This window comes from Lagopus leucura, unplaced genomic scaffold (genome assembly GCF_019238085.1).
Source record: "Lagopus leucura isolate 7727_CA_CO unplaced genomic scaffold, USGS_WTPT01 Super-Scaffold_100004, whole genome shotgun sequence".
Classification (NCBI taxonomy): Eukaryota; Metazoa; Chordata; class Aves; order Galliformes; family Phasianidae; genus Lagopus; species Lagopus leucura.
This window is the reverse complement of record NW_024962264.1, coordinates 8105520-8116666: the sequence shown is the minus strand read 5'-3', so window position 1 is coordinate 8116666 and position 11147 is coordinate 8105520. Positions and strand designations below refer to the sequence as shown.

At 35.8% G+C, this 11147-nt stretch overlaps 2 long non-coding RNA genes across 2 annotated transcripts; both read left to right on the top strand.

Annotated features, from left to right (window-relative positions):
* The first annotated feature begins 4688 nt into the window (after positions 1-4688).
* LOC122180435 lies at positions 4689-6109 on the top strand. Its single transcript, XR_006179066.1, has 4 exons — positions 4689-4810; positions 4922-5023; positions 5879-5986; positions 6078-6109. It is a non-coding gene; the product is annotated as an uncharacterized LOC122180435 (long non-coding RNA).
* Positions 6104-9290, top strand: LOC122180436. Its single transcript, XR_006179067.1, has 3 exons — positions 6104-6241; positions 8856-8933; positions 9259-9290. It is a non-coding gene; the product is annotated as an uncharacterized LOC122180436 (long non-coding RNA).
* The last annotated feature ends 1857 nt before the right edge of the window (positions 9291-11147 follow it).

Sequence of the window (11147 nt, the reverse complement as noted above, 5' to 3'; positions counted from 1 at the left end):
CATTTGAGTTCTTCCAGTGACATATAGACTCATTCCAGGAAAGAAGATACATCTTGATACCTCTGGGGTCTTGTAAGTTCAGAAGAAAATACATATCAGGCAAGTTCTTAACATTTCAGGGAGTTTCATGTATTTTGTTTACTTAAAGGTCTGAGCAGCCATTCATGCAATTTGACCTCCTGCATGTTTAATGGCCAGAAGGCTATTAAATTACTCTCTCGGTACGTTTGCACTACGGTCGATAAATTGTCATTTTCAATATTAAGTGTCTCAAGTTCATTTTCTAAACTCAATACTTTGAGTAGTACACCAAAATAACTTGATTTTCCAAAAATGCTGTATTTGACCCACATCCTCTGAAGGAAAAAGAATATCAATAGCCAAAGCATACTGCGTATCTTTGTTCTATACTGTAAATTAAAAATAGGATCACATTAGAAAATACCACTTCATTTCTACAAAGTTCCAATTACCATTAGCTATGAAACAGCCCCGTTTCTTGCTCCTTACAAAAGCTATTACTCTTTTTTTGTTGTCAATACAGCTAGCTTAGAGACAAAACCACACACTTAATTGGCAAAATGTTTTTCAGCTGGCATATATTCTATCATTGTTCTAATAACTGAAGAACTGCAGTATAATAATAATCTAAAAACTAATTATGGGAACTGCTGAATCATGGCCTGAACCTCTGATTGATTACCTGAAGGGAGCAATTCACCTGTGCTGCTGGAAGGCCTGGCTCCTAGACCCATTTAAGAGCTGACTACCAATGGGAAAGGATCTCTTCTGGAGATCTCTCCTCTGGAGTTTTGCACCAAGCCCAGGATGCTTGTAAGCACTCTATCTATTCTCTTTTTGTTATTATGAACTGCTTTGCCAAAATCTCTTGTTTATTTCATAATTATAACATCTTTATATTCATCGACTTTATACTTGCTGATTTAGCGTGGCAGTTGATGATTTGGTGTTGTCTGACTTGAAGATACTTGCTAGTGAAAACAATGGAACTCTTCTTGAAGTATTGTCTGTTCATGGAAACATCAGATATTTTTTTTCCTTTGATGTTAATAGAATATGAAGATGTGGCACTGAGGGTCATGGTGTAGTGGGCATGGAGGTAATGGGTTGATGGTTGCTCTAGATCTTAGAAGTCTTTTCTTACCTTCATAATTCTATGAATTAATTTTGCAATATAATGTGTAGTCTTCAGTAGTCTGAAGAATATACGTGTGGAGAGAGTCCAGAGGAGGGCTGTGAAGATGATCTAGCTGGATCATCTGTGAAGATGATCCAGCTGGAGCACCTGTCCCGTGAATGAATATAGGCTGAAGGAACTGGAATTGTTCAGCCTGGAGAAGGCTGCAGGGAGACCTCATTGTGGCCTTCCAATATTTAAGAGGAGTTTATAAACATGAGGGAAGTTGACTTTTCACATGAGTAGATAGTGATAGGACAAAGAGGGATGGTTTTAAACTAAAAGAAGGGAGATCTAGATTAGATGTTAGCGGGATGTTTTTTACTGAGAGAGTGGTGAGGTGCTGCAAGAGGCTGAGCAGAGAGGTTGTGGGTGTCCCATCTCTGGAAGTTGGATGGGACCTGGGCAATCTCATCTAGTACTTGATCTAGTGGCTAGCAAGCCTGCCTGTGGCAAGGGGGGCGGGAACTTGATGATCCTTGAGGTCCCTTCTGACTCAAGCCACTGTGTGTTTATGGTGTGCAAAACTGTATATGAAAGTGTGGCTGGAAACTGTGTGGGCTTCAGTGGTTGTTTCTCTTTGCGTATAAGCAATTTCCTTCTATTTTGTTTTTTTTTGTTGCTCTATTTTTTCTTACTTTTACTGCATTTTGGAAGTCGCTTTTTTGCCAGAGGATTGACTTATGTATTTGGTTTTGTTTGTGGAGTGCTTATTTTTAATGCTAACAGTTCTGAGTAGACTAGTTTTGTGACATTGTCAGCTTTACAAATAATCCTGCATAAAAACTTGCATTCAGCCCTGATCTCTGAAATGGTACAAAAAATTGTCAGTAGAAATGAGGCTTCTTATGGGTTTAACTTAAATCCATTTTATTATGAAAGCAGTATTATTTTCCTTCACCCTTTCTTGTTTCTAGTATGGATTTTAAAAATGCTGCTGTTTTGCTAGCAAACAAACTGTGCTTTTTCATGTGCGCTTGTAGCTGAGAACTCAATTTTTGGTATTATAGCTCCGATCATTATTGATGAAGTTAAAATAAATAATGAGGATGAAGTGAAAGCACATCAAATTTGCAAGCACTTACATTTTTCTACTCCAAAAAATGTTTTGGATTCTGAAAGCATGAAATATTCCCATGCTGAAATCATTCAGAGGAAGGAAACAGACTCAATGTAGATTGTTTTCCTGGTAGTCTTAGCAGACTATGATGCAGAAGAATCAAATGACAATTCTTTATTCTAACTGAATATAGTTAGTCCAGACAAGGAATCTTCCACTGCTAAATGGATTACCTTACCTCTGGATTTATGAACTTAGACTTTCTCTCACTGTTTCACAGTGTTGAGCTACAGTGTAATTGCTGTAAGACTTATTGTGAGACTAACAACACTGAATATTGATGTTGTTCAGAGTAAGAACTGAACATCTGGTCTTCCAAAAGGGATCAGACTGTATCCTATTGTTAGGAATTTCACAAAACAATTTGTTCCTTGAACGTCAGGTAACTTTCTGCATTAAAAGTTCTTGGAGATTTTCAGTGAGAATTATGTGCATAAGTCACTTATTCTGTTTTGACGAAAATGAGAATGGAAATAACAACAAAATATCTGCTTTATGAGAGAAAGAAGATGATTTTAACTATATGTGTATGTTCTGGCTGTTTTTCAGATCTTCTGATTAAAATAAGTGATATAGCATTAGCAGGTTGTCAGAGCTATCCATAATAAACATTCTTGCTGCAACAGTCTGTTATCTTGATTAAACTGTAGTTAGTTATTACGTTTTCATATGTTATTCATATGCTATTTCAAGGTAAGTTTGGATGTGGCCGTGGGCAACCTGATCTAGCTGGGGATGTCCCTGTTCATTGCAGGGGAGTTGGACTAGATGGCCTTCAGAGGTCCCTTCCAACTCTGAGGGTTTTGTGACTCTAACCTATTTTAATAAAAAGATGTCTTTATAAGTTCGTCTATTATTGAATATTATATATTCAATAATAATGTATATTATATATATATATAATATATATGCGTTCTAAATGCTGGAGGAGAAAAATCCACTCAAACTTCAGGCATAATGTTATGTTAAATAAAACAATCTTTTTAAAAATAAGTACATAAACATGCTAATGCTTCAAATACAAAGTCTGTGAATACTTATGCTTTCATGATGGAAACATTTATTTCTTGGAAAAGTGTGCATATTTTTAATGCTTTGTGACCACTGAGTCTTATCCCCAAGCCAAATATAAACACAAGCACACACACAAGAACAGCTTTTAAGAAAAGTCTTTCTCTTGCAGAGTCACAGAATCGTGAGAGTTGGAAGGGACCTCTAGGGATCACCTAGTCCAACCCTCTGCTTAAGCTGGTTCTCTATAGTAGATTGCAAAGGAAAGCATCCAGACAGGTCTTGAATATCTCCAGAGAAGGAGATTAAATTACATTAATTGCAGTGTAGTGGGCTGTAAGTCCTGTTCCTTTAAATTACTTTGTAGAAAGGCACATGAGCATTGAGCCATTGAGATTTTTGTTTCTGCTAATATCTGAAGACTTTATATGCAGGGAAACAGAATAAATTGCTAAAATATATGCAAAAAATGTACATTAAACTCTAAAAATTACAGTTTATTGGACTGGGACTTGCTTTGATTTTATTAGAAGTGTCTCTCCGGCACTAATTTCCAGAAAACTTTCTGGCATTAAAATCATTGCTCCTATAAAATGCTGATGTTTGACAGGTCTTCTCCTACTCCAGTTGTCAGTCCACTAATTAACCCCCGTAGTTTATGGGGTTAAAACCTAGACAACAATTATAAAAAATATTATTAAATTTGGTTGGCAATTATAATTCTTAATTGGATTCAAGTAACTCCCAGTACCTTACTTTCTCATTGGTACACTCTTCAGGATATTTATTTTATGGCTGTGAAAAATTGCGGCTGAATTGCGAAATTGCATTTATACATACATACAACAAACAAAACCAAAACAGCAGCAAAAACATGAAGAATGTTTCTTGCTTATTAAGGACTTGGACATCATTGTTTTAGTCAAAAAACACAAAGTAGGAATTTGTGATCCTGCACACCACCCCTGGGATCAAGCTGTTAACCACTCCCTAGGGTTCTAAAGGTACTTAACCTATAGTCTGTGTTTAAAAACTTGCTTTGTGAATTGAGGGCAATTGAAATCCAGAATACTTCCTAATAGACATACTTGTTCTGCTGTTCTAAGAGCTATGGTCCAGGCAGTGTTCAAAATGTTCAGCAATTGGAAAATGATGAGTGTTTAATGATCTCATACTAGTTTTCTAAAGTTTATTTCTTCCTTGTCAGTTTACAGTTTCACACTTCCCATGGTCTTTTCAGGTGATGTTGCTGTGGACAAATATAGGAAAAACCGTTTACGCTTGCTGTTTTGACTAATTCTTTTGTTCTGAGCACAGATGAAGACATACAAGATGAAAGAAAATTCAGTAACTGCAGAATATATCTCTTAATTCTTCCCGGAACTGCAGTACCTGATTCTGGAAAGGCCATAACTTCTTTCTTACATCTGACAACTTTATTGAAGAGATGTGGGTGCCTTGTTGACTTGCTTTTACTGAAGGTAGTGGATAAAGAATTTATTTATTTAATTTTATCATAATTTTTTTAAGTGAGACTTACTGTCAAATTTTCCTTACTTTCCACATTTTTATGTAGATCTTTTTTTTCTCAGGTCTGAGCAATTCTGCTGCATCAGATTTCAGGAGATGTTCACTGGCCTGAACAAAGTGCCACCAGCATTTTTACTTCTAGATTTCTAGAGAGCTTGACATAGGTAAGCTTTCTCCATACGGACTGATATACATATTATTTCCAAGAAATCTGCTTGAAAAATTTGATGTTTTTGTTGAGTAATGTCAACTTTCCTTCTTTAAGGTATTTGTTTTTGTTTTTTTTCCATCGTGTCATCATATGGTGATGTGATATTGTCTTGAAACATCTTATGATACCATACTTCAAATTATTTTGTCATTTTTGGGAAATGTTCCTGGGAAATCTCTCTTAAAAAGATATCTAAGGAAAAAGTCCGGAACCTTAAAGCATCCGAAATAACTTTCAGCTGCTTTACATATCTGTCATAGATTTCATTGCAAAAACTGACCTGATTTCCATGTATCCTTTTTTTGCAGAGCTAGCATTTACATTTTTTAAATGAATTTAACAACTGTTAGGAAATGCAACATGTGCCTTTACAGCTCATTCTTATTATTAAGAGGTAAACTGCTTTACTACTTGTGGATGTGAATTCATAGAAGAAACTGATGGGGACAAGAGAACCTGCAGTACGTGATTGAATTTCAATTGAATATTTTGTCTGCAGTTCCTTTGTCACTTTATAGCAACTATATTTGAGAACTACATCTGCTTTAGGTTTAATTTTAAAATTATTTTAAAATTCTTTTTATTTTATTTCTTTATTTTTTTCCTCCAAAAAGCCAACCCATTGGAAAATACAGTTATTGTGCATAGGATCTGATATACAAGTTTCTAACAACAGAAAAATCTTCCTTTTTTTTGAAAAGTAAGATGGAAGTTGATAAGATAGTACTTTATTTGTTTCAAGTATTTCATTAGTTTGTCATAGTAAGGACTAACATAAAACAGAAGAAAACTAATTATTTTGTTGTAGTTCCTTGCAAGATCCCTGGAGCTGCTTCATGTGAAATATCATCCAGTCTCTCCTGAGACTATTCATGTCAACTGCAGCAGTCATTCTGATAGGTGTGCACATTAACAGGTAAGGAGTAAAGCCCTTAGAAATCTGATTGCTGTAGAAAAACCTGTTGTTTTATTAACTCACATGACATATCCTATGAGATATATTTCAGCAGGAAAGAGAAAAGATGTGGAATCCCAAATATGGATGAATTTGTTTTTCTTCTCTGCTGATGGTGGGACTGCAATACTGAAGGACTTGTTTATGAAAATGCTATTGCAAATGTGAGAATCAGAACATGCCTGCCTCCCTAACAGAACTACGTAGGAAACTTGGGTAATTATCAGTGTTGAACAAAATTATCTCGTAAAATAAACATGCATGGACAAATGGTTTAAGAATTAAAAGAAAATCAGAATATTGCATTATAATGTGAAATTGTTTGCCTAAACTCATGTTTAGAAACTGAGCAAAAAAGCAGTGTACAAATGAGTACTATTAGTTTATTACGGACAAAAGTTTTCTATTTATACTGAACAGCAAATAATATTTACTATCACTAATAAGATGGGAATTGATCTTGACAAATGAAAGAGCTAAAAATGCTTAGAATATATCTTAATTATAGCAAATAGCTGTGGAGTTGTTTTTGGTTTTGTGGGTTTCCACACTTTTCTAATATTTTAAACTAGTTTTGATGCTAAAGTAAATAGTTGACATAAAAGTTTATTCCAGTATTTTGGTGCAGTTTTCATACAAGGTAAGAGCAGGTCTCTGTAGACCATCACAAGTGCTGTTTCATTTCATCATGACAATGAAATGCATACATAGTCTCAAGAGAGTTTTTGTGTCAATTTGATGAGATTGTTGTGATATTTGCAAGCCCCTGTAGTGAATAAGGAATTGATATTCATGACAGCTTGGAGTTATTATAGTCTGCATTTGTTAATTCTTTCTAATTCCCATAATACTTTGGACACTGTGCAGTAGGTATCTAAAACTTCCTTCAAATTATCAATAGGACTAGTAAGACAATCTGTGAAACTGATCCTGGTTTTATATTTTTTTTCTTTAGTTGCTTATTATGTAAACATCAAGAAAGGGTTAAAATGAATGTGCTGTTTAGCGGAAGGCTTTTTACATTTTGAAATCACCACCCTTCTTAAGGAGAAAACTTTTTTCTTTTGTTTTAATAAATGTGTGTATGGAACGCTTGAAAACTTAGGTCTCCATCTGGATGAAAATAGTGTTGGTTTGAAATATTTTATGTGCTTTTTTTCCGAGGCTTAGCAGCCCTGTCTGTAGAAGCTGGGACAGAGAGAGCTGATAAGCTGCATTGTTATAGAAACCAGACTGTCCCTGCGTCATCCACTGACCTGCTCATTGAACTGAGAGCAGTTAGTTGTATGACACTGGCTACAGGCAGCATGCTATTTTTAACGATCTTTGTAAGCTATGGGAGACCTATATCTTTGATTTCTGTCTGGAGTTCTTCCAGCCCAGTTTCAAGAGAGAATTCTTATTATTATCTCTGAGGGGAGAAGTATTTCATGTTTATGTTTTCATTCAAGAGCATTACCGTTAAGAATTATAGAAAATAAGTGAATTATAGTTATTCTTTGGCTGCGTTATGGATTATTTCAGTGCAATATGAGCTCACAGACCTATAACAGGATAAAGTCATAATAAAGGATCCATTCCATCTCTTACTGAAATGAGTGGAAACATTTTCTGATTTCACATGGAGTTTGATTTGCATAACAGAAGTCTTACTGAGAAATGCTTTGTTGATCAAATGAAATCTAGTAATTGTTATATTTTGTTGCAAAGTCTGGATAGTGATACAGTTACAGAAGTTCTCTGTTTAGGTGCATGCACTATATTTCAGATTGTCAAGTCATCACTGTTTTTATTAAGACTAAGAAACATAAATTGTATAATAGTTAAAGTCTTGCTTAACAGCTACAGGGAGTTTATTCTGATTTTTGTTTTTCATTCTATAGTAGTACTGTTCTGTGTTAGAATGCAGTGTTTCTCCCACAGATATTTAAGATTTTTCTTGAGTAGAATCTGAAGAGAGGCTCTGCCTAGGATAATTGTACCTAAAGGAACATAAATACATTTCAACTTTTTCATTCTTCTGCAAGCATCCTGAAGTGACAATCGCCTAATAATTGGAAAATAGAAATCATATTAGATAATTTGTGTTTGTCTTGATTCAAGTGTCATGAAAAAAAATTTGTCCTATGTCATGTGTAAGAATGTGTGAACTACCTTTGATATACTTTCTGAGAGAATCTCTGCCTGGCAATAAATAGATAAATCTCTGCTTTAATGCTATTTCTCCCCTTGGGTGTCTTTCAAAACCTTTTAACCAGAAGAGACTTTGCTGGAGTAATCCATCAGTGCTAGTAAGACCTTGCTGAAAATGTGGAGTCCAGTAGATCAAGATAACTGGCTCTGAAAGAGGTTAAAAGAATGTTACCCTTGAGTAAAGCCACAACTGTTTTCCATTGGGATGCTTCTCTAGGTTGAACGAGTTTAATTAGGGAAGCTGAGCAAAATTTGGAACTGTTCCGAGTTTCCAAGCAGCTGGGATTCAGTTTGGATCAGCATAAAAGCATGTGTTTTTTTTTCAGCAGATGAAAATGGGAGAGAAGAAGGGGGTGTGAGGGGAAGGGAAGGAGGGGAGATTCCCCCTTCAGCTATTATCTTCAAAGGAAACTGTTATTAATGCTACTATAAAAAAATGTTTTATTTCTCTTCAACTAATGTGAAGATTAGGAAATTCACTGCCTCATATTTGTTTTCCTGGTTTTCTACAGCTACTAGAATTTTTTTTTTTTTCAGATTTAGAATCAGAAAATGAACTGTCATAGGATTAAACAATTATTTAAAAATAGTAAAAATGATAAAAATAAACTAATTTGATACTCAACTGTCATTTTAGGGAAGACAAAGATGAGTTTTCTGAGTGGTGCTGAATATATCAGTTATATCCCTGGGATTTAGCCATAAAACAACGAAGGTAAAAATTTGAAATTGAGAAATACTTTTGTGCATATTCTCATTTATTTTTATTTTTCTATATACCATCTCTTTTTATTCTTATTTCCTTCATATACTAACAGTTGTGCTCTGGGTATTTATGTGTAGCATGGTATGTGTTCATATTCTTACTACTTTGTATTATGTAAGAATAATTTTCAAGTATGTTTTATAATAACATAACTGAACAACGAAAGACACTGATAAGTCTTCCAAGGCAGGCAACTTGTAACTAACCTTTAATTACTTAAATATCAAATACTATAGCATAACTCTGGAATTTATTGTCTATTTTTTTTTTCTAGAGAGGTACAGAACTATTACACCTCACAACTCGGTGCTGGGCTGTAGACACCAGGCCAGGTGGTACATTCAGCTACGTTACTGCAGCAACGTACAAGCAGATTAATTTTCAGCCAAGAAAAAGAACCGTTTTTCCATTCTTTGAATATTTGAACTGTTCCTAATATTTTCACAGAAATAAAATGAAGGTAACCAGCTGTCCTACTAGTACAGTCACTTGCTTGGCACAGCAGGAATGTCCTATTCAATTTGTCATCTTATTCCTGCATGTATATATCATAATAAAGAATTGGTTCATAAAGCAGATGGAAAAAGGGAGGAAAAGTTTGCATGTACTACATCAGGAAAATGCATTAATTGCAGGTGAGATGCTTTTTTTTAACCCTTGCCTAGAAAGAACATTGTTTCAGCTGTGAGTACTGGCTGACTCAAGAGCTGCAGGTGGCACAGGTAGAAGAATAGGCAGTTCTTGGCCCTTAGTACTTTGCAGGGTAGGGGATAGGTGCTGTTGTTCAAACTGAAGTGTTTCTGAGCATTTCTTGACACAGAAAAGTTGGCCTACAGATTCTTAAAATTCATCTTCAATAACACATTTGGCATTCAAGCAACTTTTCTATCATATCGTATGATATTCCATCATATCATGAGCATTCAGGCAACTCTTCTGTCATACTCTGGGACATGTTTTGATAGTAAATCCAGACCAGTCTGTGCTTTGGTGAAGAAAGCTTGCATAAACAGAAGTGGTAACTGGAGATGTTGCTTCAGCCTTGGCTGTGTGGAACATTTGGGAAAATGACTGGAAAACTAAGCCATCCTTCCCTTGGATGAATTACTCCTGCTTCAGCTGATTTTGTGACCTAAGTCTCAAGATTATAGCCACTATGGCAAATCATAAAATCATAGAATTGTTTGAATCGGAAGGAATCTTTAACTGTTGTTTTGTCCAACTTTCCTGTAAAGGGCAGAGACATCTACAGCTCAAACATGTTGTTCAGTACCTGGTCCATCTTTGATTTTGACTGTCTACAAGGATGGGTCTTGCAGTACGTTTCTGGGCAATTTGTTCCAGTGCTTCGCTATCCTTATTGTAATAACCTTTTCCCTTATATTCAATCTAAAAATCTCCAGTCTATTAGCTTAAAACCATTTCCCTTGTCTTATCACAACAAACTTTGAGAAACTGTATATCCCATGTTGTGACCACACCACACAGCTTGATGTCATCTGCAGACTTGCTGAGAGCTCATTTTTGAACACTGACAATATAGTTGATGAAGATATTAAGGAGCACTGGTGCCAGTGCTGACCCCCTGTGGGATGTCACCTGTCACTGATCTCTATCTAGACACTGAACCATTGTCCACCACTCTCTGAGTATGATCTTGCTGCCAGTTCCTTGATCATCAAACGGTCTATCCAATCTGTATCTTTTCCATTTGGAGAGAAGGATGTTGGGGGAGACCATGGAAAAGGCCTTAATGAAGTCCCAGTTGATGATATCACTGGCTCGTTGCTTGTCCATTGATGCAGTTGTGCCATCATAGAAGGCCCCTACTTTGGTCAGGCAAGACTTGCTCTTGATGAAGCCATGCTGGTTATCCTGTATTACTGCTCCTCTTTTTATGTCTTAGCGTAGCTCTTAGGAAGATCTGTTCCATGATCTTCCCTGCCACAGAGGTAAGGTAGTTCCTGGGTTGTCCTTTCTCCCATTCATAAAAATGGGCATAAGCTTGCCTCTTGTCTAGTCACCAGGTACATCAGTTGACTGCCTTGACTTCCATCCCCACTGGAATTAATCTGGGGGAACTTCTGCCAGTGATTGCTTTGTTTCCTGTTAGGATCAAAACAGATCAAAGCAAATGCTAGTAAGAATTAGCGACTGTTCAGA